Genomic DNA, 6,000 nt, shown 5'->3' on the forward strand with positions numbered 1-6,000 from the left:
CTCTGCCTATATCTGTCTCTCTCACTCCCATCTACATTGAGTCTGAGGCATCCACGTAACAATTCTGTTTATTTAAATGTAGAGATAGATACAATAGGAAAGTTACACACCACTAAAAAAAAAATCAGCTCTTCAGACATTTTGCTATCCGTTTATCTGTCATTTTTTAAAAACAGCAGGTATTCCTTCTGTTTTAAGAAGCTGCATATAGTAACGTCATGCATTGATACAATTAGTTGTTGAATTAGAGAGAAGATACTATAAACCAGAGTCAATAAACTTTATTACAGCATCTAAAAGGTTTATTTTTTCCCCTGCTTTGCAACATGGTTTCCAGTCCTCAGGGGGTTCAGCTTGGACTGTCACTATAGTTGCATTGAAAATGTACTGATCCAAAGGATTCAACTGATGGGTTTGCTTTATTAGTCTTCAGAGGAACATGATTCAAAGTAAATTTAAAAAGTGCAAAGTTAAAAACTTTTGCATCTGTGACACTTAAACTATGAACTAAGTTTTGCTCAATGGGGTTCATTTGGCACCATGATATTTATCCATAAACCACATCCTTAACAATCAGCTGGTGTCCACTGTCAGTAATACCACTTGTAACTGAGTCTATTAACACTTCTCCTTCTAACACAAGCTTCAAGCTAAAGGTCGTTTCAGATGCCCAAGTCAAAATGAAAATGTATTTTGTATAGACAAAATTATAAGAATTGATTAGCTGGGTGTATAGCACTTTGTGGCGTTGTGAAATAAAATGTATATTAGGAAGCCCTTTGGCTTTTACATGGAATCTGATTTAATTCTGTCCGTCCTTAAAATTCAACAATAATACATTTAATGCAATCCCAAAGCTGGATATGCCAGGAAACATACAGATTATTAGTTGACAAATTAGTCGACATACAGAATCAGTCCCATACATATACATAAAATTGTGGCTTATTTTTTCCCTGCACAAATACACCTCCACAATTTTATGTATAAATCAATGGTTTGGCAGCAGTACAAGTTTTTTTATGTAAAATGACCTTAATATGAATTAGAGAGCAGCAATAAAAGAGAATATGTATGCAGTCAACAGCAGACTGGGACCGAAAGCAGAATGTTTTCCACACTGTAGGTTTGAGTGTGTTATCTTTACAGTAAAAGGTGTGGCACATTTTACAATGCATTGCACCATATTATGTCTGCATTGTAAATACCTGTAATATGCTTTTATCCTTACAGTACCCTGTCAACAGTTAACCTTTATTGCAGATGACAAAATGTGACTTGATTATCATAAATGCAGACAGTAATTAAAATGCATGCCTGTAAAACAATATCTTAAAATGCCAGGAAACAAGAGTCAACTGAATGAATCTAATTGTGTTTTTTTTTTTTCCCTCACACAAAAGGAAGCTTAGAATTAGCAATCTCTACACTTTTGAGCCAGGAATGGGTATGGTAATATTCTCTCTGCTCCTGAGTGACCATGAACAATCTTTTTTTAATCTCTGACACAGATTTCTATGAGAGACAGTTCAATGACTAATTCACATTAAATGGTTGAAAATAACAGCTTGAATATGCCTTTTTTCTATATACAATTTTACACTGCTGTTATATAATTCATAACAAATAATTGAATACACAAAACAGTACTGTGGCAAACATTTTGTCATGGTTATAAGCTGTAACTGTTACTTCACTGTTAGGAATTTGAAATTTCTTTACTGTCTTACGATTTCTTCAGGTGTCATCCAGTACCAAAAACACATACATTAAATTAATGAAAATACAATAGTTTTAGTTTGCATATGTTGGAAACACTTTACAACAATGGGCACCAATTCTTAAATGATATATGAATCCCACAGGAAAAACAAATGAATGAGTTCTGATGTTGATCACATATATAAGCTGTAACCCTAAACCTAGTCTATTACTCTATCCCTACCTCTGACCCTAACCTTGTTATACACATAAGTGCAGAAGGTATTAATGTGTTCTTCCTGTGGTATTCAAACATCATTAAGAATTGGTACCCATTATCACAAGTGTGACCCATTCTTTGGTTCATACAACAATTCAGAATAGCTGACAGAGATTACTAACAGGAATGTCTATGGTTCTTTTTCATCCTCTTTCCTCTTTATGTTGTGAATTCAGTTCCCCTGAGGAACGGATTTCCTTTTTTAGGCACAGGCTGAATCATGTCTGCCCAGAGTATTGTCTGTCCTATTGCTCCTGAGTCATGGCAATCCTTGACCCAGCACTTATTGCAGCCAGTAACAGGTGCTGCTCTTCTGACTAGCCTGATACTCACTCAGTCTAAAATGTAGCTGCATCAAGTTCCTAGGCCCCCAACTCATATACAACCCCCACTAGCAGACACACACACACACACACACACACACACACACACACACAAATACACATTCGACAGATATTGCAACCAAAGCAAACTACAAAAAGCTCAGAGTGACATGCATAACTTCTAAAGTCTGCACTGCTTACAAATTATAGTGCCTTCTGGGGCTGAATGGATCTCTAATGGCCGTGTTCCTGGGTGTGTAGAGGACACTACTACTATGTATGTACTCAATTTTGTTACTTACATTGATGTACTGTGCAAAGCAGCAGAAGAAAATGTAAACTTACAACACCAAACAATTACTCACACGGGCAAGCAACCCAGAATTACGGTAAGTCAATTTTCTTTCAACTGATGCGTCACAAGGAGTTTATTTTAAAAATACTTTTAGAAGTCTCTTCGGCGGCATCAAATGCAGGGAAACAATGTGAAAGGCATTTGGGTTCACAGCGTAATGAAAAACAGATACACAAACAGGGTATGCTATGGTTGCCAGTAGTTTAAGATTTTGTAAGGATTTAGTGATTCAGAAGGCAATGCAGATGACACTTACAAGTAAAATACAATAACATTTCTTACAACATCAATGAATACAGCACAAAACATCTCCATATATTTATTCAATTTCATTGGACCTCTATGACATTATACCTGACCTTTATACTGGAGGTTTTCAGAGGTATAAATACTATTTTCCACAGCCTAGGCCCTTTCTTTACTCCTGTTATGTGTTAGATCTGTATTTTAACAGAACCGTAATATATTTCTGAAAGTAGATCAGTATAATATCTTCTTTCCTTAAATTAAATCTATAACTTAAATCTGAACCATTGAATGTGGTTACAACAACTCACAGTCCCATGAAGGAAACTTAACTGAACATTTCCCTGAATAGGTTCTTTATATAGCTACAAACCATTTCCTACCAATTAGGTCACTGGCATGGCCATTGTCCTTGGATATCCTAGATGATAAGATTCTATGATATTGCATCACATATGGAGTGAACATTTCTTAAAGGAAAACTTAGATAAATACAGTATTTTGAATGACCAGATGTCACAGATGTCTTGGTGAAAGCAAAATTCAAAGCTTGGATATTCCTACAGAATCAAATTGTTAACATTTTAGTACGAATGCAAAGATGGTCCACCACTACTGTGTCTGTGAATCTTTTCTGAATTCCATTAAATATGGAATATGTGTGGCAAATAAATGTCAAGTATATCTACATTGATGACTAAATGCTCTATTTGAACCTTTATCAGTCATGTAAGTTCCATTAAGTTTTTTCTATTATGATTGTATGTTGTAAAGCATTTCTCATTGCTCATATCATTATGCAGTATAACCACATTCCAATTCTCATTGCACTTCATAATGTTTCCACCTACTACATTTTTCAGGAAAGGCTTGTTGTACTGTGGAAGATAGAACGTGTCGTACAGATGTTTATTTTCTGGCTCAAATTCTTGGAAAACAAAAGATGTAGTCAGGAATTATTTTATTGTTTATTTTCTCCAGTATGGTAAACAAGAATAATACAACTTTAATTTGAGTAAATACCAGTTTCTATGTTTATTCATTAAATTAATTTTATTCTAACTTATTCAATACCCCATTTTACTTGACCTTGACTTGACAAGTTTTATTTTAGGAACAAAAAAAAAAAAAATAGGGCACACAGGTGAAAATGTATTTTTTATATGATGAAACACAAGCATAATGTGCTGCATGCTTTACAACTTTGGTTTCTGTTTTGCCATGCACGCTTTCTCCAGTCTTCAGTTCTGCATGTGTACAGCAGCTGTTCCAGCTGAAGCTCATAAAATCCCCTGTGGACGGCCTTAAAATAGAACAGGAATTCCTATCTGGGGAAAGAACAAAAGTAAAACCTCGCTGTGGGCTGAGTCTCCAAAGAGACATGGCATTAATAATGTAATTCCTCAGGTTCACAATCCTACAAGCGATATGGGAGATATTTGGATTATTTTAATTAATTTGTGACAATCAATCGTTCACTTAATTGAAAACCTTTTGTGTCTCCCTCTTGGTTGTGTTGATGATCCTTCATTGTATGATGTTCTTCAGATTCTAATGTTTTCACAGTGTTTCCACAAGGCCCATGTACAGCATTAATCCTACAGTGCACAATGCCAAAATTGACAATATATTTGACTAATGCAAAATATATATAATCATGAGATTATTTTCTGTTGAAACTACAGCTTCTTTCAGAAAAAGCAGTTCAGTTATTACATAATGAAGTCTTATTGAGCCCAATACTGAGTTCTATACTGACTTACCATGAACAGCCACTGCCCAAAACCCTATGCAAATCCATTTAAAAAACAAACATTGTCATCTTTAAAATGGGAAATGTAAACGTACAGGGGATACAAAGACATACAGATATAAAGAAGAGCCAATCTTTATCTAGGGGAGAGAGCGCACTCTCCATTGTTATTAGCAATGATTGATAAAGAAGTAGCAGGGATGACCAGAAATGATCTTTCTTTTCTGTTTTCCACTTTTTCTTCTGCTCACCTGCTATATAGTGCACGGATCCTCAGGCAGTAATCAAAGAGAAATGAAGTCATTTCTCGGCAGTAGGTGTATAGCAACTGAGATTTGGTAAGGGAAGAACCCAAAAAGACTATAACACTGCAAAACCACAGTGAATGAATTCCAGAAAGTGGAGGCGTACAGTAGGTAGGTGTTTTAATTTCAGTTTTGTGCCAGCACCCATCTGTAGAATCTTATACTGTACCTCCACATAAGAGCAAAACACGTTGGGTACAATCTGTCCATCTTTATTCATTTAACCCAGAATAGGCAGTTTGCCTGGATTGAAAATAACAAACATCTCAAAAATATGTACATGTAACCCATATGTATATAGACAGTACAACAGTTTCTTATGTTTCTTAAATGCAGTTTTTTCCAGGTGCTCTGGTGTACTTCCACATCACAAAGACATGCTGCTTAGGTTGACTGGATATTCAAAATTATAGAATATATATATGTATAGTCTTGTTTGATGTTTTCCTTACTTAAAAATATGATATTACACAGATCGTCACCAGCTCAGTGTTAACAGTAAACACAGATAGTCATCTCATTTCAGGGTAACAGTAACTGTAACAGAAACACTGAGGTTGTGACGGCATAATGATGGTGAAATATCAGATGGGAAACCACAATGACTTTATGGTTAGTGTTTCTTAAGATCCCTTAGCAACAGAATGAGCTTTAATGGCACTGGGAAATGTCACTGTTGGACAGATCTTCCTGTTTAATATCAGATTGATGAAGACCATTACTAGGCACAAACACACTACTACAGACTTTCTTTACTTTTTGAATTACTTTGAAAACGAGCTGAACCGACAACAAAAAAAGTTAAAAAACAATTTTCAAGTTAAAAACATTTATGTTGGTCGCCTCAGATTTAACTACCTTGAGTCACTAACATCAGTAATCACCAATTTCTTTCTAATTGTTTGTGCTTGGTCACTTGGTCGATTTTTGAAAGTGAATGCTTTGTTTGTACCCACATATTTTGTGAGTTTATTTTACATCTGCTCTTTGTTCTCAGATGCTGTAGGCACCTAGATCCTGGCCAGCATCATAAAGAT

The sequence above is a fragment of the Amia ocellicauda genome, chromosome 8, assembly GCF_036373705.1.
Source record: "Amia ocellicauda isolate fAmiCal2 chromosome 8, fAmiCal2.hap1, whole genome shotgun sequence".
Lineage (NCBI taxonomy): Eukaryota > Metazoa > Chordata > Actinopteri > Amiiformes > Amiidae > Amia > Amia ocellicauda.